This window comes from Solea solea, chromosome 6, assembly GCF_958295425.1.
Source record: "Solea solea chromosome 6, fSolSol10.1, whole genome shotgun sequence".
Classification (NCBI taxonomy): domain Eukaryota; kingdom Metazoa; phylum Chordata; class Actinopteri; order Pleuronectiformes; family Soleidae; genus Solea; species Solea solea.
Window position 1 is genome coordinate 31,744,909 of NC_081139.1, and position 27,367 is coordinate 31,772,275.

Sequence of the window (27,367 nt, forward strand, 5' to 3'; positions counted from 1 at the left end):
TTTGATTTTGCAATGATTTCACTGTTTGGATGTGTTTTTCTATGTGTGTCAGTGTTTGTGCACATTCAGCAAGTATACGGCTGTTTTCTGATTTTTTTCAATTTTCTACTGTTCCATAACATAAACCTCACAAATAAAGTTAACATCTTATAAGATATACTTCTGTAACCTCAGTGTTTGATTTTGCAATGATTTCACTGTTTGGATGTGTTTTTCTATTTGTGTCTTTTGTTGTGCACATTCAGCAAGTATACGGCTGTTTTCTGATTTTTTCAATTTTCTATTGTCCCGTAACATAAACCTCATAAATAAAGTTAACATCTTATAAGATATAGTTATATGCCTTCAGTGTTTGATTTTGCAATGATTTCACTGTTTGGATGTGTTTTTCTATGTGTGTCTGTGTTTGTGCACATTCAGCAAGTATACGGCTGTTTTCTGATTTTTTTCAATTTTCTACTGTTCCATAACATAAACCTCACAAATAAAGTTAACATCTTATAAGATATACTTCTGTAACCTCAGTGTTTGATTTTGCAATGATTTCACTGTTTGGATGTGTTTTTCTATTTGTGACTGTTTTTGTGCACATTCAGCAAGTATACGGCTGTTTTCTGATTTTTTTCAATTTTCTATTGTCCCGTAACATAAACCTCATAAATAAAGTTAACATCTTATAAGATATATTTATATGCCTTCAGTGTTTGATTTGGCAATGATTTCACTGTTTGGATGTGTTTTTCTATTTGTGTCTGTCTTTGTGCACGTTCAGCAAGTATACGGCTGTTTTCTGATTTTTTTCAATTTTCTACTGTCGCATAACATAAACCTCACAAATAAAGTTAACATCTTATAAGATATAGTTATATGCCTTCAGTGTTTGATTTTGCAATGATTTCACTGTTTGGATGTGTTTTTCTATTTGTGTCTGTTTTTGTGCACATTCAGCAAGTATACGGCTGTTTTCTGATTTTTTTCAATTTTCTACTGTCCCATAACATAAACCTCACAAATAAAGTTAACATCTTATAAGATATACTTCTGTAACCTCAGTGTTTGATTTTGCAATGATTTCACTGTTTGGATGTGTTTTTCTATTTGTGTCTGTTTTTGTGCACATTCAGCAAGTATACGGCTGTTTTCAGATTTTTTTCAATTTTCTACTGTCCCGTAACATAAACCTCACAAATAAAGTTAAAATCTTATAAGATATAGTTATATGCCGTCAGTGTTTGATTTTGCAATGATTTCACTGTTTGGATGTGTTTTTCTATTTGTGTCTTTTGTTGTGCACATTCAGCAAGTATACGGCTGTTTTCTGATTTTTTTCAATTTTCTACTGTCCCGTAACATAAACCTCATAAATAAAGTTAACATCTTATAAGATATACTTCTGTAACCTCAGTGTTTGATTTTGCAATGATTTCACTGTTTGGATGTGTTTTTCTATTTGTGTCTGTCTTTGTGCACGTTCAGCAAGTATACGGCTGTTTTCTGATTTTTTTCAATTTTCTACTGTCCCATAACATAAACCTCACAAATAAAGTTAACATCTTATAAGATATACTTCTGTAACCTCAGTGTTTGATTTTGCAATGATTTCACTGTTTGGATGTGTTTTTCTATTTGTGTCTGTTTTTGTGCACATTCAGCAAGTATACGGCTGTTTTCTGATTTTTTTCAATTTTCTACTGTCCCGTAACATAAACCTCACAAATAAAGTTAAAATCTTATAAGATATAGTTATATGCCGTCAGTGTTTGATTTTGCAATGATTTCACTGTTTGGATGTGTTTTTCTATTTGTGTCTTTTGTTGTGCACATTCAGCAAGTATACGGCTGTTTTCTGATTTTTTTAAATTTTCTATTGTCCCGTAACATAAACCTCATAAATAAAGTTAACATCTTATAAGATATACTTCTGTAACCTCAGTGTTTGATTTTGCAATGATTTCACTGTTTGGATGTGTTTTTCTATTTGTGTCTGTTTTGGTGCAAATTCAGCAAGTATACGGCTGTTTTCTGATTTTTTTGAATTTTCTACTGTCCCACAACATAAACCTCACAAATAAAGTTAACATCTTATAAGATATTCTTCTGTAACCTCAGTGTTTGATTTTGCAATGATTTCACTGTTTGGATGTGTTTTTCTATTTGTGTCTGTTTTTGTGCGCATTCAGCAAGTATACGGCTGTTTTCTGATTTTTTTCAATTTTCTACTGTCCCGTAACATAAACCTCACAAATAAAGTCAAAATCTTATAAGATATAGTTATATGCCTTCAGTGTTTGATTTTGCAATGATTTCACTGTTTGGATGTGTTTTTCTATTTGTGTCTGTTTTTGTGCACATTCAGCAAGTATACGGCTGTTTTCTGATTTTTTTCAATTTTCTACTGTCCCATAACATAAACCTCACAAATAAAGTTAACATCTTATAAGATATACTTCTGTAACCTCAGTGTTTGATTTTGCAATGATTTCACTGTTTGGATGTGTTTTTCTATTTGTGTCTGTTTTTGTGCGCATTCAGCAAGTATACGGCTGTTTTCTGATTTTTTTCAATTTTCTACTGTCCCATAACATAAACCTCACAAATAAAGTTAACATCTTATAAGATATACTTCTGTAACCTCAGTGTTTGATTTTGCAATGATTTCACTGTTTGGATGTGTTTTTCTATTTGTGTCTTTTGTTGTGCACATTCAGCAAGTATCCGGCTGTTTTCTGATTTTTTTCAATTTTCTATTGTCCTGTAACATAAACCTCATAAATAAAGTTAACATCTTATAAGATATAGTTATATGCCTTCAGTGTTTGATTTTGCAATGATTTCACTGTTTGGATGTGTTTTTCTATGTGTGTCTGTGTTTGTGCACATTCAGCAAGTATACGGCTGTTTTCTGATTTTTTTCAATTTTCTACTGTTCCATAACATAAACCTCACAAATAAAGTTAACATCTTATAAGATATACTTCTGTAACCTCAGTGTTTGATTTTGCAATGATTTCACTGTTTGGATGTGTTTTTCTATTTGTGTCTTTTGTTGTGCACATTCAGCAAGTATACGGCTGTTTTCTGATTTTTTTCAATTTTCTATTGTCCCGTAACATAAACCTCATAAATAAAGTTAACATCTTATAAGATATAGTTATATGCCTTCAGTGTTTGATTTTGCAATGATTTCACTGTTTGGATGTGTTTTTCTATTTGTGTCTGTTTTTGTGCACATTCAGCAAGTATACGGCTGTTTTCTGATTTTTTTCAATTTTCTACTGTCCCATAACATAAACCTCACAAATAAAGTTAACATCTTATAAGATATACTTCTGTAACCTCAGTGTTTGATTTTGCAATGATTTCACTGTTTGGATGTGTTTTTCTATTTGTGTCTGTTTTTGTGTGCATTCAGCAAGTATACGGCTGTTTTCTGATTTTTTTCAATTTTCTACTGTCCCATAACATAAACCTCACAAATAAAGTTAACATCTTATAAGATATACTTCTGTAACCTCAGTGTTTGATTTTGCAATGATTTCACTGTTTGGATGTGTTTTTCTATTTGTGTCTTTTGTTGTGCACATTCAGCAAGTATCCGGCTGTTTTCTGATTTTTTTCAATTTTCTATTGTCCTGTAACATAAACCTCATAAATAAAGTTAACATCTTATAAGATATAGTTATATGCCTTCAGTGTTTGATTTTGCAATGATTTCACTGTTTGGATGTGTTTTTCTATGTGTGTCAGTGTTTGTGCACATTCAGCAAGTATACGGCTGTTTTCTGATTTTTTTCAATTTTCTACTGTTCCATAACATAAACCTCACAAATAAAGTTAACATCTTATAAGATATACTTCTGTAACCTCAGTGTTTGATTTTGCAATGATTTCACTGTTTGGATGTGTTTTTCTATTTGTGTCTTTTGTTGTGCACATTCAGCAAGTATACGGCTGTTTTCTGATTTTTTCAATTTTCTATTGTCCCGTAACATAAACCTCATAAATAAAGTTAACATCTTATAAGATATAGTTATATGCCTTCAGTGTTTGATTTTGCAATGATTTCACTGTTTGGATGTGTTTTTCTATGTGTGTCTGTGTTTGTGCACATTCAGCAAGTATACGGCTGTTTTCTGATTTTTTTCAATTTTCTACTGTTCCATAACATAAACCTCACAAATAAAGTTAACATCTTATAAGATATACTTCTGTAACCTCAGTGTTTGATTTTGCAATGATTTCACTGTTTGGATGTGTTTTTCTATTTGTGACTGTTTTTGTGCACATTCAGCAAGTATACGGCTGTTTTCTGATTTTTTTCAATTTTCTATTGTCCCGTAACATAAACCTCATAAATAAAGTTAACATCTTATAAGATATATTTATATGCCTTCAGTGTTTGATTTGGCAATGATTTCACTGTTTGGATGTGTTTTTCTATTTGTGTCTGTCTTTGTGCACGTTCAGCAAGTATACGGCTGTTTTCTGATTTTTTTCAATTTTCTACTGTCGCATAACATAAACCTCACAAATAAAGTTAACATCTTATAAGATATAGTTATATGCCTTCAGTGTTTGATTTTGCAATGATTTCACTGTTTGGATGTGTTTTTCTATTTGTGTCTGTTTTTGTGCACATTCAGCAAGTATACGGCTGTTTTCTGATTTTTTTCAATTTTCTACTGTCCCATAACATAAACCTCACAAATAAAGTTAACATCTTATAAGATATACTTCTGTAACCTCAGTGTTTGATTTTGCAATGATTTCACTGTTTGGATGTGTTTTTCTATTTGTGTCTGTTTTTGTGCACATTCAGCAAGTATACGGCTGTTTTCAGATTTTTTTCAATTTTCTACTGTCCCGTAACATAAACCTCACAAATAAAGTTAAAATCTTATAAGATATAGTTATATGCCGTCAGTGTTTGATTTTGCAATGATTTCACTGTTTGGATGTGTTTTTCTATTTGTGTCTTTTGTTGTGCACATTCAGCAAGTATACGGCTGTTTTCTGATTTTTTTCAATTTTCTACTGTCCCGTAACATAAACCTCATAAATAAAGTTAACATCTTATAAGATATACTTCTGTAACCTCAGTGTTTGATTTTGCAATGATTTCACTGTTTGGATGTGTTTTTCTATTTGTGTCTGTTTTGGTGCACATTCAGCAAGTATACGGCTGTTTTCTGATTTTTTGGAATTTTCTACTGTCCCACAACATAAACCTCACAAATAAAGTTAACATCTTATAAGATATTCTTCTGTAACCTCAGTGTTTGATTTTGCAATGATTTCACTGTTTGGATGTGTTTTTCTATTTGTGTCTGTTTTTGTGCGCATTCAGCAAGTATACGGCTGTTTTCTGATTTTTTTCAATTTTCTACTGTCCCATAACATAAACCTCACAAATAAAGTTAACATCTTATAAGATATAGTTATATGCCTTCAGTGTTTGATTTTGCAATGATTTCACTGTTTGGATGTGTTTTTCTATGTGTGTCTGTGTTTGTGCACATTCAGCAAGTATACGGCTGTTTTCTGATTTTTTTCAATTTTCTACTGTTCCATAACATAAACCTCACAAATAAAGTTAACATCTTATAAGATATACTTCTGTAACCTCAGTGTTTGATTTTGCAATGATTTCACTGTTTGGATGTGTTTTTCTATTTGTGTCTTTTGTTGTGCACATTCAGCAAGTATACGGCTGTTTTCTGATTTTTTGCAATTTTCTATTGTCCCGTAACATTAACCTCATGAATAAAGTTAACATCTTATAAGATATATTTATATGCCTTCAGTGTTTGATTTGGCAATGATTTCACTGTTTGGATGTGTTTTTCTATTTGTGTCTGTCTTTGTGCACGTTCAGCAAGTATACGGCTGTTTTCTGATTTTTTTCAATTTTCTACTGTCGCATAACATAAACCTCACAAATAAAGTTAACATCTTATAAGATATAGTTATATGCCTTCAGTGTTTGATTTTGCAATGATTTCACTGTTTGGATGTGTTTTTCTATTTGTGTCTGTTTTTGTGCACATTCAGCAAGTATACGGCTGTTTTCTGATTTTTTTCAATTTTCTACTGTCCCATAACATAAACCTCACAAATAAAGTTAACATCTTATAAGATATACTTCTGTAACCTCAGTGTTTGATTTTGCAATGATTTCACTGTTTGGATGTGTTTTTCTATTTGTGTCTGTTTTTGTGCACATTCAGCAAGTATACGGCTGTTTTCAGATTTTTTTCAATTTTCTACTGTCCCGTAACATAAACCTCACAAATAAAGTTAAAATCTTATAAGATATAGTTATATGCCGTCAGTGTTTGATTTTGCAATGATTTCACTGTTTGGATGTGTTTTTCTATTTGTGTCTTTTGTTGTGCACATTCAGCAAGTATACGGCTGTTTTCTGATTTTTTTCAATTTTCTACTGTCCCGTAACATAAACCTCATAAATAAAGTTAACATCTTATAAGATATACTTCTGTAACCTCAGTGTTTGATTTTGCAATGATTTCACTGTTTGGATGTGTTTTTCTATTTGTGTCTGTTTTGGTGCACATTCAGCAATTATACGGCTGTTTTCTGATTTTTTGGAATTTTCTACTGTCCCACAACATAAACCTCACAAATAAAGTTAACATCTTATAAGATATTCTTCTGTAACCTCAGAGTTTGATTTTGCAATGATTTCACTGTTTGGATGTGTTTTTCTATTTGTGTCTGTTTTTGTGCGCATTCAGCAAGTATACGGCTGTTTTCTGATTTTTTTCAATTTTCTACTGTCCCATAACATAAACCTCACAAATAAAGTTAACATCTTATAAGATATACTTCTGTAACCTCAGTGTTTGATTTTGCAATGATTTCACTGTTTGGATGTGTTTTTCTATTTGTGTCTTTTGTTGTGCACATTCAGCAAGTATCCGGCTGTTTTCTGATTTTTTTCAATTTTCTATTGTCCCGTAACATAAACCTCATAAATAAAGTTAACATCTTATAAGATATAGTTATATGCCTTCAGTGTTTGATTTTGCAATGATTTCACTGTTTGGATGTGTTTTTCTATTTGTGTCTTTTGTTGTGCACATTCAGCAAGTATACGGCTGTTTTCTGATTTTTTTCAATTTTCTACTGTCCCATAACATAAACCTCACAAATAAAGTTAACATCTTATAAGATATTCTTCTGTAACCTCAGTGTTTGATTTTGCAATGATTTCACTGTTTGGATGTGTTTTTCTATTTGTGTCTGTTTTTGTGCGCATTCAGCAAGTATACGGCTGTTTTCTGATTTTTTTCAATTTTCTACTGTCCCGTAACATAAACCTCACAAATAAAGTCAAAATCTTATAAGATATAGTTATATGCCTTCAGTGTTTGATTTTGCAATGATTTCACTGTTTGGATGTGTTTTTCTATTTGTGTCTGTCTTTGTGCACGTTCAGCAAGTATACGGCTGATTTTTTCAATTTTCTACTGTCGCATAACATAAACCTCACAAATAAAGTTAACATCTTATAAGATATACTTCTGTAACCTCAGTGTTTGATTTTGCAATGATTTCACTGTTTGGATGTGTTTTTCTATTTGTGTCTGTTTTTGTGCGCATTCAGCAAGTATACGGCTGTTTTCTGATTTTTTTCAATTTTCTACTGTCCCATAACATAAACCTCACAAATAAAGTTAACATCTTATAAGATATACTTCTGTAACCTCAGTGTTTGATTTTGCAATGATTTCACTGTTTGGATGTGTTTTTCTATTTGTGTCTTTTGTTGTGCACATTCAGCAAGTATACGGCTGTTTTCTGATTTTTTGCAATTTTCTATTGTCCCGTAACATTAACCTCATAAATAAAGTTAACATCTTATAAGATATAGTTATATGCCTTCAGTGTTTGATTTTGCAATGATTTCACTGTTTGGATGTGTTTTTCTATTTGTGTCTGTCTTTGTGCACGTTCAGCAAGTATACGGCTGTTTTCTGATTTTTTTCAATTTTCTACTGTCCCATAACATAAACCTCACAAATAAAGTTAACATCTTATAAGATATACTTCTGTAACCTCAGTGTTTGATTTTGCAATGATTTCACTGTTTGGATGTGTTTTTCTATTTGTGTCTTTTGTTGTGCACGTTCAGCAAGTATACGGCTGTTTTCTGATTTTTTTCAATTTTCTACTGTCGCATAACATAAACCTCACAAATAAAGTTAACATCTTATAAGATATACTTCTGTAACCTCAGTGTTTGATTTTGCAATGATTTCACTGTTTGGATGTGTTTTTCTATGTGTGTCTGTGTTTGTGCACATTCAGCAAGTATACGGCTGTTTTCTGATTTTTTTCAATTTTCTACTGTCCCATAACATAAACCTCACAAATAAAGTTAACATCTTATAAGATATACTTCTGTAACCTCAGTGTTTGATTTTGCAATGATTTCACTGTTTGGATGTGTTTTTCTATTTGTGTCTTTTGTTGTGCACATTCAGCAAGTATACGGCTGTTTTCTGATTTTTTGCAATTTTCTAATGTCCCGTAACATTAACCTCATAAATAAAGTTAACATCTTATAAGATATAGTTATATGCCTTCAGTGTTTGATTTTGCAATGATTTCACTGTTTGGATGTGTTTTTCTATTTGTGTCTGTCTTTGTGCACGTTCAGCAAGTATACGGCTGTTTTCTGATTTTTTTCAATTTTCTACTGTCGCATAACATAAACCTCACAAATAAAGTTAACATCTTATAAGATATTCTTCTGTAACCTCAGTGTTTGATTTTGCAATGATTTCACTGTTTGGATGTGTTTTTCTATTTGTGTCTGTTTTTGTGCGCATTCAGCAAGTATACGGCTGTTTTCTGATTTTTTTCAATTTTCTACTGTCCCGTAACATAAACCTCACAAATAAAGTCAAAATCTTATAAGATATAGTTATATGCCTTCAGTGTTTGATTTTGCAATGATTTCACTGTTTGGATGTGTTTTTCTATTTGTGTCTGTCTTTGTGCACGTTCAGCAAGTATACGGCTGATTTTTTCAATTTTCTACTGTCGCATAACATAAACCTCACAAATAAAGTTAACATCTTATAAGATATAGTTATATGCCTTCAGTGTTTGATTTTGCAATGATTTCACTGTTTGGATGTGTTTTTCTATTTGTGTCTTTTGTTGTGCACATTCAGCAAGTATCCGGCTGTTTTCTGATTTTTTTCAATTTTCTATTGTCCCGTAACATAAACCTCATAAATAAAGTTAACATCTTATAAGATATAGTTATATGCCTTCAGTGTTTGATTTTGCAATGATTTCACTGTTTGGATGTGTTTTTCTATTTGTGTCTGTTTTGTGCGCATTCAGCAAGTATACGGCTGTTTTCTGATTTTTTTCAATTTTCTACTGTCCCATAACATAAACCTCACAAATAAAGTTAACATCTTATAAGATATAGTTATATGCCTTCAGTGTTTGATTTTGCAATGATTTCACTGTTTGGATGTGTTTTTCTATTTGTGTCTGTTTTTGTGCGCATTCAGCAAGTATACGGCTGTTTTCTGATTTTTTTCAATTTTCTACTGTCCCATAACATAAACCTCACAAATAAAGTTAACATCTTATAAGATATACTTCTGTAACCTCAGTGTTTGATTTTGCAATGATTTCACTGTTTGGATGTGTTTTTCTATTTGTGTCTGTTTTTGTGCACATTCAGCAAGTATACGGCTGTTTTCTGATTTTTTTGAATTTTCTACTGTCCCATAACATAAACCTCACAAATGAAGTTAAAATCTTATAAGATATAGTTATATGCCTTCAGTGTTTGATTTTGCAATGATTTCACTGTTTGGATGTGTTTTTCTATGTGTGTCTGTGTTTGTGCACATTCAGCAATTACACGGCTGTTTTCTGATTTTTTTCAATTTTCTACTGTCCCATAACATAAACCTCACAAATAAAGTTAACATCTTATAAGATATACTTCTGTAACCTCAGTGTTTGATTTTGCAATGATTTCACTGTTTGGATGTGTTTTTCTATTTGTGTCTGTTTTTGTGCACATTCAGCAAGTATACGGCTGTTTTCTGATTTTTTTGAATTTTCTACTGTCCCATAACATAAACCTCACAAATAAAGTTAAAATCTTATAAGATATAGTTATATGCCTTCAGGGTTTGATTTTGCAATGATTTCACTGTTTGGATGTGTTTTTCTATTTGTGTCTGTTTTTGTCCACATTCATCAAGTATACGGATGTTTTCTGATTTTTTTCAATTTTCTACTGTCCCATAACATAAACCTCACAAATAAAGTTAAAATCTTATAAGATATAGTTATATGCCGTCAGTGTTTGATTTTGCAATGATTTCACTGTTTGGATGTGTTTTTCTATTTGTGTCTGTTTTTGTGCGCATTCAGCAAGTATACGGCTGTTTTCTGATTTTTTTCAATTTTCTACTGTCCCATAACATAAACCTCACAAATAAAGTTAAAATCTTGTAAGATATAGTTATATGCCTTCAGTGCTTGATTTTGCAATGATTTCACTGTTTGGATGTGTTTTTCTATTTGTGTCTGTTTTTGTGCGCATTCAGCAAGTATACGGCTGTTTTCTGATTTTTTTCAATTTTCGACTGTCGCATAACATAAACCTCACAAATAAAGTTAACATCTTACAAGATATACATCTGTACCCTCAGTGTTTGATTTTGCAATGATTTCACTGTTTGGATGTGTTTTTCTATTTGTGTCTTTTGTTGTGCACATTCAGCAAGTATACGGCTGTTTTCTGATTTTTTTCAATTTTCTATTGTCCCATAACATAAACCGCACAAATAAAGTTAACATCTTATAAGATATAGTTATTTATCCTCAGTGTTTGATTTTGCAATGATTTCACTGTTTGGATGTGTTTTTCTATTTGTGTCTGTTTGTGTGCGCATTCAGCAAGTATACGGCTGTTTTCTGATTTTTTTCAATTTTCTACTGTCCCGTAACATAAACCTCACAAATAAAGTTAAAATCTTATAAGATATAGTTATATGCCTTCAGTGTTTGATTTTGCAATGATTTCACTGTTTGGATGTGTTTTTCTATTTGTGTCTGTTTTTGTGCACATTCAGCAAGTATACGGCTGTTTTCTGATTTTTTTAAATTTTCTACTGTCGCATAACATAAACCTCACAAATAAAGTTAACATCTTATAAGATATAGTTATATGCCTTCATTGTTTGATTTTGCAATGATTTCACTGTTTGGATGTGTTTTTCTATTTGTGTCTTTTGTTGTGCACATTCAGCAAGTATCCGGCTGTTTTCTGATTTTTTTCAATTTTCTATTGTCCTGTAACATAAACCTCATAAATAAAGTTAACATCTTATAAGATATAGTTATATGCCTTCAGTGTTTGATTTTGCAATGATTTCACTGTTTGGATGTGTTTTTCTATGTGTGTCTGTGTTTGTGCACATTCAGCAAGTATACGGCTGTTTTCTGATTTTTTTCAATTTTCTACTGTTCCATAACATAAACCTCACAAATAAAGTTAACATCTTATAAGATATACGTCTGTAACCTCAGTGTTTGATTTTGCAATGATTTCACTGTTTGGATGTGTTTTTCTATTTGTGTCTTTTGTTGTGCACATTCAGCAAGTATACGGCTGTTTTCTGATTTTTTGCAATTTTCTATTGTCCCGTAACATTTACCTCGTAAATAAAGTTAACATCTTATAAGTTATAGTTATATGCCTTCAGTGTTTGATTTTGCAATGATTTCACTGTTTGGATGTGTTTTTCTATTTGTGTCTGTCTTTGTGCACGTTCAGCAAGTATACGGCTGTTTTCTGATTTTTTTCAATTTTCTACTGTCGCATAACATAAACCTCACAAATAAAGTTAACATCTTATAAGATATACTTCTGTAACCTCAGTGTTTGATTTTGCAATGATTTCACTGTTTGGATGTGTTTTTCTATGTGTGTCTGTGTGTGTGCACATTCAGCAAGTATACGGCTGTTTTCTGATTTTTTTCAATTTTCTACTGTTCCATAACATAAACCTCACAAATAAAGTTAACATCTTATAAGATATACTTCTGTAACCTCAGTGTTTGATTTTGCAATGATTTCACTGTTTGGATGTGTTTTTCTATTTGTGTCTTTTGTTGTGCACATTCAGCAAGTATACGGCTGTTTTCTGATTTTATGCAATTTTCTATTGTCCCGTAACATTTACCTCGTAAATAAAGTTAACATCTTATAAGATATAGTTATATGCCTTCAGTGTTTGATTTTGCAATGATTTCACTGTTTGGATGTGTTTTTCTATTTGTGTCTGTTTTTGTGCACATTCAGCAAGTATACGGCTGTTTTCTGATTTTTTTGAATTTTCTACTGTCCCATAACATAAACCTCACAAATAAAGTTAAAATCTTATAAGATATAGTTATATGCCTTCAGTGTTTGATTTTGCAATGATTTCACTGTTTGGATGTGTTTTTCTATTTGTGTCTGTTTTTGTGCACATTCAGCAAGTATACGGCTGTTTTCTGATTTTTTTCAATTTTCTACTGTCCCATAACATAAACCTCACAAATAAAGTTAAAATCTTATAAGATATAGTTATATGCCTTCAGGGTTTGATTTTGCAATGATTTCACTGTTTGGATGTGTTTTTCTATTTGTGTCTGTTTTTGTCCACATTCATCAAGTATACGGATGTTTTCTGATTTTTTGCAATTTTCTACTGTCCCATAACATAAACCTCACAAATAAAGTTAACATCTTATAAGATATAGTTATATGCCTTCAGTGTTTGATTTTGCAATGATTTCACTGTTTGGATGTGTTTTTCTATGTGTGTCTGTGTTTGTGCACATTCAGCAATTACACGGCTGTTTTCTGATTTTTTTCAATTTTCTACTGTCCCATAACATAAACCTCACAAATAAAGTTAACATCTTATAAGATATAGTTATATGCCTTCAGTGTTTGATTTTGCAATGATTTCACTGTTTGGATGTGTTTTTCTATTTGTGTCTTTTGTTGTGCACATTCAGCAAGTATCCGGCTGTTTTCTGATTTTTTTCAATTTTCTATTGTCCCGTAACATAAACCTCATAAATAAAGTTAACATCTTATAAGATATAGTTATATGCCTTCAGTGTTTGATTTTGCAATGATTTCACTGTTTGGATGTGTTTTTCTATTTGTGTCTGTTTTGTGCGCATTCAGCAAGTATACGGCTGTTTTCTGATTTTTTTCAATTTTAAAGATTCAAGATTCAAGATTCAAAGTGTTTATTGTCATATGCACAGTAAAGAAACACGTTTCCCTGTACAATGAAATTCTTACTTTGCTGTCCACTCAAAAAACACCAGCATAAAGTAAAAAGTAAAAAAAGTAAAAAAGAGATGCTTTTGTAAAAAAAGTATAAATATACATAAGAAAAATATAAATATTACAAGAGACTAAAATAACATATATGCATAAAATAAGTGTAAAAATATGAACTGTACATAAAGCGAACACAGATTTAAAGTGACACACAGATTTAAAGTGACAATGTTTCAGGTTTTAAAGTGACGGTAACAGATTGAAGTGACAGTGTAACCAGGTGACAGGATTATTGTAGTCCCGTTCAGCTGTTGAGGATTCTGATGGCAGTGGGGTAAAAAGAGTTCTTTAGACGGGTTGTCCTGCATTTGGCACTCCTGTACCTCCGTCCTGAGGGCAGGAGTGTAAACAGTCCATGTTGTGGGTGGGTGCTGTCTTTGATGATGGTGGCAGCTCTCCTGTGGACTCTGCGGTGGTAGATGCTGTGCAGTGAGGGCAGTGGGGACCTGGTGATCCTCTCAGCTGTCTTTACCACTCTCTGCAGGCGTTTGCGGTCCATGGCTGTAGTGCTGCCGTACCACGCGCTGATGCAGTTGGTCAGACTGCTCTCCACGACACAGCTGTAGAAGTTGCTGAGGATCTTTGTCGACATGCCAAACTTCCTCAGCCTCCTCAGAAAATACAACCTTTGCTGTGCTTTCTTGAGCAGCTGTGTTGTGTTGGTGGTCCATGTGAAGTCCTCAGTGATGTGGACCCCGAGGTACTTAAAGCTGCTCACCCGTTCCACTTCAAGATCCCGGATAAACAGTGGTTGGTGAGGTCTCCTCTCCTTCCTCATGTCCACTATCATCTCCTTCGTCTTGTCTGTGTTTAGGGTGAGGTTGTTGTCCTCGCACCAAGAAACCAGACTGTCCACCTCCGTCCTGTAGGCCGCTTCGTCCGCCGCAGTGATGCATCCTATCACTGCAGTGTCGTCAGCAAACTTCAGGATGATGTTGTCTTTATGGGAGGCGACACAGTCATGTGTGAACAGGGTGTAGAGGATGGGGCTGAGGACACATCCTTGTGGAGTGCCAATGTTTGTGATAATGCTGGCTGATGTTTTATTGCCAATCCTGACAGTCTGGGGTCTCCCAGTCAGGAAGTCAAGGAGCCAGTCGCAGAGGGTGGGGTGAATGCCAAGGGTGGACAGCTTGTGGGTGAGTTTGTAGGGGATGACCGTGTTGAAGGCGGAGCTGTAGTCTACAAAGAGTATCCTGATGTAGGACTCCTTGTTTTCCAGGTGGGACAGGGAGTGGTGGAGGACAGCTGTGATGGCGTCGGTGGTGGACCTGTTGGGTCGGTAGGCGTACTGCAGGGGGTCCAGTGAATCCGGGATGCTGCTCTGAATGTGCGCCAGCACCACTCTCTCGAAACACTTCATTATGATAGGAGTGAGTGCTACTGGTCTGTAGTCATTCAGGCAAGTGGGTGGGCTCTTCTTGGGGAGGGGGACGATGGTTGTTGTTTTGAAGCAGGAGGGAACGGTGCTCTGGTTTAGGGAGAGGTTGAATATGGATGTGAAGACATCAGCCAGCTCGTTAGCACATGCTCTGAGTGCACGGCCAGGGATGTTGTCTGGTCCTGCTGCCTTGTGGGGGTTGATTTTCTTCAGGACTTTGTGGACCTGACCTGAAGAGACTGTTGGTGGTGGTGAGGGGGGTCCAGTGGTCCAGGTGTGTGTGTGTGTGTCTGTGTTTGTTGTAGCCTCAAAGCGGGTGTAGAAAGTGTTGAGGTCGTCTGGCAGGTTGTCTGTGGAACTGATGGTTTTCTACTGTCCCATAACATAAACCTCACAAATAAAGTTAACATCTTATAAGATATAGTTATATGCCTTCAGTGTTTGATTTTGCAATGATTTCACTGTTTGGATGTGTTTTTCTATGTGTGTCTGTGTTTGTGCACATTCAGCAATTACACGGCTGTTTTCTGATTTTTTTCAATTTTCTACTGTCCCATAACATAAACCTCACAAATAAAGTTAACATCTTATAAGATATACTTCTGTAACCTCAGTGTTTGATTTTGCAATGATTTCACTGTTTGGATGTGTTTTTCTATTTGTGTCTGTTTTTGTGCACATTCAGCAAGTATACGGCTGTTTTCAGATTTTTTTCAATTTTCTACTGTCCCATAACATAAACCTCACAAATAAAGTAAAAATCTTATAAGATATAGTTATATGCCTTCAGTGTTTGATTTTGCAATGATTTCACTGTTTGGATGTGTTTTTCTATTTGTGTCTGTTTTTGTCCACATTCATCAAGTATACGGATGTTTTCTGATTTTTTTCAATTTTCTACTGTCCCATAACATAAACCTCACAAATAAAGTTAAAATCTTATAAGATATAGTTATATGCCGTCAGTGTTTGATTTTGCAATGATTTCACTGTTTGGATGTGTTTTTCTATTTGTGTCTGTTTTTGTGCGCATTCAGCAAGTATACGGCTGTTTTCTGATTTTTTTCAATTTTCGACTGTCGCATAACATAAACCTCACAAATAAAGTTAACATCTTATAAGATATAGTTATATGCCTTCAGTGTTTGATTTTGCAATGATTTCACTGTTTGGATGTGTTTTTCTATTTGTGTCTGTTTTTGTCCACATTCATCAAGTATACGGCTGTTTTCTGATTTTTTTCAATTTTCTACTGTCCCATAACATAAACCTCACAAATAAAGTTAACATCTTATAAGATATACTTCTGTAACCTCAGTGTTTGATTTTGCAATGATTTCACTGTTTGGATGTGTTTTTCTATTTGTGTCTGTTTTTGTGCACATTCAGCAAGTATACGGCTGTTTTCAGATTTTTTTCAATTTTCTACTGTCCCATAACATAAACCTCACAAATAAAGTAAAAATCTTATAAGATATAGTTATATGCCTTCAGTGTTTGATTTTGCAATGATTTCACTGTTTGGATGTGTTTTTCTATTTGTGTCTGTTTTTGTCCACATTCATCAAGTATACGGATGTTTTCTGATTTTTTTCAATTTTCTACTGTCCCATAACATAAACCTCACAAATAAAGTTAAAATCTTATAAGATATAGTTATATGCCGTCAGTGTTTGATTTTGCAATGATTTCACTGTTTGGATGTGTTTTTCTATTTGTGTCTGTTTTTGTGCGCATTCAGCAAGTATACGGCTGTTTTCTGATTTTTTTCAATTTTCGACTGTCGCATAACATAAACCTCACAAATAAAGTTAACATCTTATAAGATATAGTTATATGCCTTCAGTGTTTGATTTTGCAATGATTTCACTGTTTGGATGTGTTTTTCTATTTGTGTCTGTTTTTGTCCACATTCATCAAGTATACGGATGTTTTCTGATTTTTTTCAATTTTCTACTGTCCCATAACATAAACCTCACAAATAAAGTTAAAATCTTATAAGATATAGTTATATGCCGTCAGTGTTTGATTTTGCAATGATTTCACTGTTTGGATGTGTTTTTCTATTTGTGTCTGTTTTTGTGCGCATTCAGCAAGTATACGGCTGTTTTCTGATTTTTTTCAATTTTCGACTGTCGCATAACATAAACCTCACAAATAAAGTTAACATCTTATAAGATATACTTCTGTAACCTCAGTGTTTGATTTTGCAATGATTTCACTGTTTGGATGTGTTTTTCTATTTGTGTCTGTTTTTGTCCACATTCATCAAGTATACGGCTGTTTTCTGATTTTTTTCAATTTTCTACTGTCCCATAACATAAACCTCACAAATAAAGTTAACATCTTATAAGATATACTTCTGTAACCTCAGTGTTTGATTTTGCAATGATTTCACTGTTTGGATGTGTTTTTCTATTTGTGTCTGTTTTTGTGCACATTCAGCAAGTATACGGCTGTTTTCAGATTTTTTTCAATTTTCTACTGTTCCATAACATAAACCTCACAAATAAAGTTAACATCTTATAAGATATACTTCTGTAACCTCAGTGTTTGATTTTGCAATGATTTCACTGTTTGGATGTGTTTTTCTATTTGTGTCTGTTTTTGTGCACGTTCAGCAAGTATACGGCTGTTTTCTGATTTTTTTCAATTTTCTACTGTCGCATAACATAAACCTCACAAATAAAGTTAACATCTTATAAGATATAGTTATATGCCTTCAGTGTTTGATTTTGCAATGATTTCACTGTTTGGATGTGTTTTTCTATTTGTGTCTGTTTTTGTGCACGTTCAGCAAGTATACGGCTGTTTTCTGATTTTTTTCAATTTTCTACTGTCGCATGACATAAACCTCACAAATAAAGTTAACATCTTATAAGATATAGTTATATGCCTTCAGTGTTTGATTTTGCAATGATTTCACTGTTTGGATGTGTTTTTCTATTTGTGTCTTTTGTTGTGCACATTCAGCAAGTATACGGCTGTTTTCTGATTTTTTTCAATTTTCTACTGTTCCATAACATAAACCTCACAAATAAAGTTAACATCTTATAAGATATACTTCTGTAACCTCAGTGTTTGATTTTGCAATGATTTCACTGTTTGGATGTGTTTTTCTATGTGTGTCTGTGTTTGTGCACATTCAGCAAGTATACGGCTGTTTTCTGATTTTTTTCAATTTTCTACTGTCGCATAACATAAACCTCACAAATAAAGTTAACATCTTATAAGATATAGTTATATGCCTTCAGTGTTTGATTTTGCAATGATTTCACTGTTTGGATGTGTTTTTCTATTTGTGTCTTTTGTTGTGCACATTCAGCAAGTATACGGCTGTTTTCTGATTTTTTTCAATTTTCTATTGTCCCGTAACATAAACCTCATAAATAAAGTTAACATCTTATAAGATATAGTTATATGCCTTCAGTGTTTGATTTTGCAATGATTTCACTGTTTGGATGTGTTTTTCTATTTGTGTCTGTTTTTGTGCACATTCAGCAAGTATACGGCTGTTTTCTGATTTTTTTCAATTTTCTACTGACCCATAACATAAACCTCACAAATAAAGTTAACATCTTATAAGATATACTTCTGTAACCTCAGTGTTTGATTTTGCAATGATTTCACTGTTTGGATGTGTTTTTCTATTTGTGTCTTTTGTTGTGCACATTCAGCAAGTATACGGCTGTTTTCTGATTTTTTTCAGTTTTCTATTGTCCCGTAACATAAACCTCATAAATAAAGTTAACATCTTATAAGATATAGTTATATGCTTTCAGTGTTTGATTTTGCAATGATTTCACTGTTTGGATGTGTTTTTCTATTTGTGTCTTTTGTTGTGCACATTCAGCAAGTATACGGCTGTTTTCTGATTTTTTTCAATTTTCTACTGTTCCATAACATAAACCTCACAAATAAAGTTAACATCTTATAAGATATACTTCTGTAACCTCAGTGTTTGATTTTGCAATGATTTCACTGTTTGGATGTGTTTTTCTATTTGTGTCTGTTTTTGTGCACGTTCAGCAAGTATACGGCTGTTTTCTGATTTTTTTCAATTTTCTACTGTCGCATAACATAAACCTCACAAATAAAGTTAACATCTTATAAGATATAGTTATATGCCTTCAGTGTTTGATTTTGCAATGATTTCACTGTTTGGATGTGTTTTTCTATTTGTGTCTTTTGTTGTGCACATTCAGCATGTATACGGCTGTTTTCTGATTTTTTTCAATTTTCTATTGTCCCGTAACATAAACCTCATAAATAAAGTTAACATCTTATAAGATATAGTTATATGCCTTCAGTGTTTGATTTTGCAATGATTTCACTGTTTGGATGTGTTTTTCTATTTGTGTCTGTTTTTGTGCGCATTCAGCAAGTATACGGCTGTTTTCTGATTTTTTTCAATTTTCTACTGTCCCGTAACATAAACCTCACAAATAAAGATAAAATCTTATAAGATATAGTTATATGCCTTCAGTGTTTGATTTTGCAATGATTTCACTGTTTGGATGTGTTTTTCTATTTGTGTCTGTTTTTGTGCACATTCAGCAAGTATACGGCTGTTTTCTGATTTTTTTCAATTTTCTACTGTCCCATAACATAAACCTCACAAATAAAGTTAACATCTTATAAGATATACTTCTGTAACCTCAGTGTTTGATTTTGCAATGATTTCACTGTTTGGATGTGTTTTTCTATTTGTGACTGTTTTTGTGCACATTCAGCAAGTATACGGCTGTTTTCTGATTTTTTTCAATTTTCTACTGTCCCATAACATAAACCTCACAAATAAAGTTAACATCTTTTAAGATATACTTCTGTAACCTCAGTGTTTGATTTTGCAATGATTTCACTGTTTGGATGTGTTTTTCTATTTGTGACTGTTTTTGTGCACATTCAGCAAGTATACGGCTGTTTTCTGATTTTTTTCAATTTTCTACTGTCCCATAACATAAACCTCACAAATAAAGTTAAAATCTTATAAGATATAGTTATATGCCTTTAGTGTTTGATTTTGCAATGATTTCACTGTTTGGATGTGTTTTTCTATTTGTGTCTGTTTTTGTGCACATTCAGCAAGTATACGGCTGTTTTCTGATTTTTTTCAATTTTCTACTGTCCCATAACATAAACCTCACAAATAAAGTTAACATCTTATAAGATATACTTCTGTAACCTCAGTGTTTGATTTTGCAATGATTTCACTGTTTGGATGTGCTTTTCTATTTGTGAGTGTTTTTGTGCACATTCAGCAAGTATACGGCTGTTTTCTGATTTTTTTCAATTTTCTACTGTCCCATAACATAAACCTCACAAATAAAGTTAACATCTTATAAGATATAGTTATATGCCTTCAGTGTTTGATTTTGCAATGATTTCACTGTTTGGATGTGTTTTTCTATTTGTGTCTGTTTTTGTGCACATTCAGCAAGTATACGGCTGTTTTCTGATTTTTTTCAATTTTCTACTGTTCCATAACATAAACCTCACAAATAAAGTTAACATCTTATAAGATATAGTTATATGCCTTCAGTGTTTGATTTTGCAATGATTTCACTGTTTGGATGTGTTTTTCTATTTGTGTCTTTTGTTGTGCACATTCAGCAAGTATACGGCTGTTTTCTGATTTTTTTCAATTTTCTACTGTCGCATAACATAAACCTCACAAATAAAGTTAACATCTTATAAGATATAGTTATATGCCTTCAGTGTTTGATTTTGCAATGATTTCACTGTTTGGATGTGTTTTTCTATTTGTGTCTTTTGTTGTGCACATTCAGCAAGTATACGGCTGTTTTCTGATTTTTTTCAATTTTCTACTGTTCCATAACATAAACCTCACAAATAAAGTTAACATCTTATAAGATATACTTCTGTAACCTCAGTGTTTGATTTTGCAATGATTTCACTGTTTGGATGTGTTTTTCTATTTGTGTCTGTTTTTGTGCACGTTCAGCAAGTATACGGCTGTTTTCTGATTTTTTTCAATTTTCTACTGTCGCATAACATAAACCTCACAAATAAAGTTAACATCTTATAAGATATACTTCTGTAACCTCAGTGTTTGATTTTGCAATGATTTCACTGTTTGGATGTGTTTTTCTATTTGTGTCTTTTGTTGTGCACATTCAGCATGTATACGGCTGTTTTCTGATTTTTTTCAATTTTCTATTGTCCCGTAACATAAACCTCATAAATAAAGTTAACATCTTATAAGATATAGTTATATGCCTTCAGTGTTTGATTTTGCAATGATTTCACTGTTTGGATGTGTTTTTCTATTTGTGTCTGTTTTTGTACACGTTCAACAAGTATATGGCTGTTTTCTGATTTTTTTCAATTTTCTACTGTCCCATAACATAAACCTCACAAATAAAGTTAACATCTTATAAGATATAGTTATATGCCTTCAGTGTTTGATTTTGCAATGATTTCACTGTTTGGATGTGTTTTTCTATTTGTGTCTTTTGTTGTGCACATTCAGCAAGTATACGGCTGTTTTCTGATTTCTTTCAATTTTCTATTGTCCCGTAACATAAACCTCATAAATAAAGTTAACATCTTATAAGATATAGTTATATGCCTTCAGTGTTTGATTTTGCAATGATTTCACTGTTTGGATGTGTTTTTCTATTTGTGTCTGTTTTTGTGCACATTCAGCAAGTATACGGCTGTTTTCTGATTTTTTTCAATTTTCTATTTTCCCGTAACATAAACCTCACAAATAAAGTTAACATCTTATAAGATATAGTTATATGCCTTCAGTGTTTGATTTTGCAATGATTTCACTGTTTGGATGTGTTTTTCTATTTGTGTCTGTTTTTGTGCACATTCAGCAAGTATACGGCTGTTTTCTGATTTTTTTCAATTTTCTACTGTCCCATAACATAAACCTCACAAATAAAGTTAACATCTTATAAGATATACTTCTGTAACCTCAGTGTTTGATTTTGCAATGATTTCACTGTTTGGATGTGTTTTTCTATTTGTGTCTGTTTTTGTGCACGTTCAGCAAGTATATGGCTGTTTTCTGATTTTTTTCAATTTTCTACTGTCGCATAACATAAACCTCACAAATAAAGTTAACATCTTATAAGATATAGTTATATGCCTTCAGTGTTTGATTTTGCAATGATTTCACTGTTTGGATGTGTTTTTCTATTTGTGTCTTTTGTTGTGCACATTCAGCAAGTATACGGCTGTTTTCTGATTTTTTTCAATTTTCTACTGTCCCATAACATAAACCTCACAAATAAAGTTAACATCTTTTAAGATATACTTCTGTAACCTCAGTGTTTGATTTTGCAATGATTTCACTGTTTGGATGTGTTTTTCTATTTGTGTCTTTTGTTGTGCACATTCAGCAAGTATACGGCTGTTTTCTGATTTTTTTCAATTTTCTACTGTCGCATAACATAAACCTCACAAATAAAGTTAACATCTTATAAGATATAGTTATATGCCTTCAGTGTTTGATTTTGCAATGATTTCACTGTTTGGATGTGTTTTTCTATTTGTGTCTGTTTTTGTGCACATTCAGCAAGTATACGGCTGTTTTCTGATTTTTTTCAATTTTCTACTGTCCCATAACATAAACCTCACAAATAAAGTTAAAATCTTATAAGATATAGTTATATGCCTTCAGTGTTTGATTTTGCAATGATTTCACTGTTTGGATGTGTTTTTCTATTTGTGTCTTTTGTTGTGCACATTCAGCAAGTATACGGCTGTTTTCTGATTTTTTTCAATTTTCTACTGTCGCATAACATAAACCTCACAAATAAAGTTAACATCTTATAAGATATAGTTATATGCCTTCAGTGTTTGATTTTGCAATGATTTCACTGTTTGGATGTGTTTTTCTATTTGTGTCTTTTGTTGTGCACATTCAGCAAGTATACGGCTGTTTTCTGATTTTTTTCAATTTTCTACTGTTCCATAACAAAAACCCCACAAATAAAGTTAACATCTTATAAGATATACTTCTGTAACCTCAGTGTTTGATTTTGCAATGATTTCACTGTTTGGATGTGTTTTTCTATTTGTGTCTGTTTTTGTGCACGTTCAGCAAGTATACGGCTGTTTTCTGATTTTTTTCAATTTTCTACTGTCGCATAACATAAACCTCACAAATAAAGTTAACATCTTATAAGATATACTTCTGTAACCTCAGTGTTTGATTTTGCAATGATTTCACTGTTTGGATGTGTTTTTCTATTTGTGTCTTTTGTTGTGCACATTCAGCATGTATACGGCTGTTTTCTGATTTTTTTCAATTTTCTATTGTCCCGTAACATAAACCTCATAAATAAAGTTAACATCTTATAAGATATAGTTATATGCCTTCAGTGTTTGATTTTGCAATGATTTCACTGTTTGGATGTGTTTTTCTATTTGTGTCTGTTTTTGTACACGTTCAACAAGTATATGGCTGTTTTCTGATTTTTTTCAATTTTCTACTGTCCCATAACATAAACCTCACAAATAAAGTTAACATCTTATAAGATATAGTTATATGCCTTCAGTGTTTGATTTTGCAATGATTTCACTGTTTGGATGTGTTTTTCTATTTGTGTCTTTTGTTGTGCACATTCAGCAAGTATACGGCTGTTTTCTGATTTCTTTCAATTTTCTATTGTCCCGTAACATAAACCTCATAAATAAAGTTAACATCTTATAAGATATAGTTATATGCCTTCAGTGTTTGATTTTGCAATGATTTCACTGTTTGGATGTGTTTTTCTATTTGTGTCTGTTTTTGTGCACATTCAGCAAGTATACGGCTGTTTTCTGATTTTTTTCAATTTTCTATTTTCCCGTAACATAAACCTCATAAATAAAGTTAACATCTTATAAGATATAGTTATATGCCTTCAGTGTTTGATTTTGCAATGATTTCACTGTTTGGATGTGTTTTTCTATTTGTGACTGTTTTTGTGCACATTCAGCAAGTATACGGCTGTTTTCTGATTTTTTTCAATTTTCTACTGTCCCATAACATAAACCTCACAAATAAAGTTAACATCTTATAAGATATACTTCTGTAACCTCAGTGTTTGATTTTGCAATGATTTCACTGTTTGGATGTGTTTTTCTGTTTGTGTCTGTTTTTGTGCACATTCAGCAAGTATACGGCTGTTTTCTGATTTTTTTCAATTTTCTACTGTCCCATAACATAAACCTCACAAATAAAGTTAACATCTTATAAGATATACTTCTGTAACCTCAGTGTTTGATTTTGTAATGATTTCACTGTTTGGATGTGTTTTTCTATTTGTGACTGTTTTTGTGCACATTCAGCAAGTATACGGCTGTTTTCTGATTTCTTTCAATTTTCTATTGTCCCGTAACATAAACCTCATAAATAAAGTTAACATCTTATAAGATATAGTTATATGCCTTCAGTGTTTGATTTTGCAATGATTTCACTGTTTGGATGTGTTTTTCTATTTGTGTCTTTTGTTTTGCACATTCAGCAAGTATACGGCTGTTTTCTGATTTTTTTCAATTTTCTATTGTCCCGTAACATAAACCTCATAAATAAAGTTAACATCTTATAAGATATAGTTATATGCCTTCAGTGTTTGATTTTGCAATGATTTCACTGTTTGGATGTGTTTTTCTATTTGTGTCTGTTTTTGTGCACGTTCAGCAAGTATATGGCTGTTTTCTGATTTTTTTCAATTTTCTACTGTCGCATAACATAAACCTCACAAATAAAGTTAACATCTTATAAGATATAGTTATATGCCTTCAGTGTTTGATTTTGCAATGATTTCACTGTTTGGATGTGTTTTTCTATTTGTGTCTTTTGTTGTGCACATTCAGCAAGTATACGGCTGTTTTCTGATTTTTTTCAATTTTCTACTGTCCCATAACATAAACCTCACAAATAAAGTTAACATCTTATAAGATATACTTCTGTAACCTCAGTGTTTGATTTTGCAATGATTTCACTGTTTGGATGTGTTTTTCTATGTGTGTCTGTGTTTGTGCACATTCAGCAAGTATACGGCTGTTTTCTGATTTTTTTCAATTTTCTACTGTTCCATAACATAAACCTCACAAATAAAGTTAACATCTTATAAGATATACTTCTGTAACCTCAGTGTTTGATTTTGCAATGATTTCACTGTTTGGTTGTGTTTTTCTATTTGTGTCTGTTTTTGTGCACATTCAGCAAGTATACGGCTGTTTTCTGATTTTTTTCAATTTTCTACTGTCCCATAACATAAACCTCACAAATAAAGTTAACATCTTATAAGATATAGTTATATGCCTTCAGTGTTTGATTTTGCAATGATTTCACTGTTTGGATGTGTTTTTCTATTTGTGTCTTTTGTTGTGCACATTCAGCAAGTATACGGCTGTTTTCTGATTTCTTTCAATTTTCTATTGTCCCGTAACATAAACCTCATGAATAAAGTTAACATCTTATAAGATATAGTTATATGCCTTCAGTGTTTGATTTTGCAATGATTTCACTGTTTGGATGTGTTTTTCTATTTGTGTCTGTTTTTGTGCACATTCAGCAAGTATACGGCTGTTTTCTGATTTTTTTCAATTTTCTACTGTCCCATAACATAAACCTCACAAATAAAGTTAACATCTTATAAGATATACTTCTGTAACCTCAGTGTTTGATTTTGCAATGATTTCACTGTTTGGATGTGTTTTTCTATGTGTATCTGTGTTTGTGCACATTCAGCAAGTATACGGCTGTTTTCTGATTTTTTTCAATTTTCTACTGTTCCATAACATAAACCTCACAAATAAAGTTAACATCTTATAAGATATACTTCTGTAACCTCAGTGTTTGATTTTGCAATGATTTCACTGTTTGGTTGTGTTTTTTTATTTGTGTCTGTTTTTGTGCACATTCAGCAAGTATACGGCTGTTTTATGATTTTTTTCAATTTTCTACTGTCGCATAACATAAACCTCACAAATAAAGTTAACATCTTATAAGATATAGTTATATGCCTTCAGTGTTTGATTTTGCAATGATTTCACTGTTTGGATGTGTTTTTCTATTTGTGTCTGTTTTTGTGCACATTCAGCAAGTATACGGCTGTTTTCTGATTTTTTTCAATTTTCTACTGTCCCATAACATAAACCTCACAAATAAAGTTAAAATCTTATAAGATATAGTTATATGCCTTCAGTGTTTGATTTTGCAATGATTTCACTGTTTGGATGTGTTTTTCTATTTGTGTCTTTTGTTGTGCACATTCAGCAAGTATACGGCTGTTTTCTGATTTTTTTCAATTTTCTACTGTCGCATAACATAAACCTCACAAATAAAGTTAACATCTTATAAGATATAGTTATATGCCTTCAGTGTTTGATTTTGCAATGATTTCACTGTTTGGATGTGTTTTTCTATTTGTGTCTTTTGTTGTGCACATTCAGCAAGTATACGGCTGTTTTCTGATTTTTTTCAATTTTCTACTGTTCCATAACATAAACCCCACAAATAAAGTTAACATCTTATAAGATATACTTCTGTAACCTCAGTGTTTGATTTTGCAATGATTTCACTGTTTGGATGTGTTTTTCTATTTGTGTCTGTTTTTGTGCACGTTCAGCAAGTATACGGCTGTTTTCTGATTTTTTTCAATTTTCTACTGTCGCATAACATAAACCTCACAAATAAAGTTAACATCTTATAAGATATACTTCTGTAACCTCAGTGTTTGATTTTGCAATGATTTCACTGTTTGGATGTGTTTTTCTATTTGTGTCTTTTGTTGTGCACATTCAGCATGTATACGGCTGTTTTCTGATTTTTTTCAATTTTCTATTGTCCCGTAACATAAACCTCATAAATAAAGTTAACATCTTATAAGATATAGTTATATGCCTTCAGTGTTTGATTTTGCAATGATTTCACTGTTTGGATGTGTTTTTCTATTTGTGTCTGTTTTTGTGCACATTCAGCAAGTATACGGCTGTTTTCTGATTTTTTTCAATTTTCTACTGTCCCATAACATAAACCTCACAAATAAAGTTAACATCTTATAAGATATACTTCTGTAACCTCAGTGTTTGATTTTGCAATGATTTCACTGTTTGGATGTGTTTTTCTGTTTGTGTCTGTTTTTGTGCACATTCAGCAAGTATACGGCTGTTTTCTGATTTTTTTCAATTTTCTACTGTCCCATAACATAAACCTCACAAATAAAGTTAACATCTTATAAGATATACTTCTGTAACCTCAGTGTTTGATTTTGTAATGATTTCACTGTTTGGATGTGTTTTTCTATTTGTGACTGTTTTTGTGCACATTCAGCAAGTATACGGCTGTTTTCTGATTTCTTTCAATTTTCTATTGTCCCGTAACATAAACCTCATAAATAAAGTTAACATCTTATAAGATATAGTTATATGCCTTCAGTGTTTGATTTTGCAATGATTTCACTGTTTGGATGTGTTTTTCTATTTGTGTCTTTTGTTTTGCACATTCAGCAAGTATACGGCTGTTTTCTGATTTTTTTCAATTTTCTATTGTCCCGTAACATAAACCTCATAAATAAAGTTAACATCTTATAAGATATAGTTATATG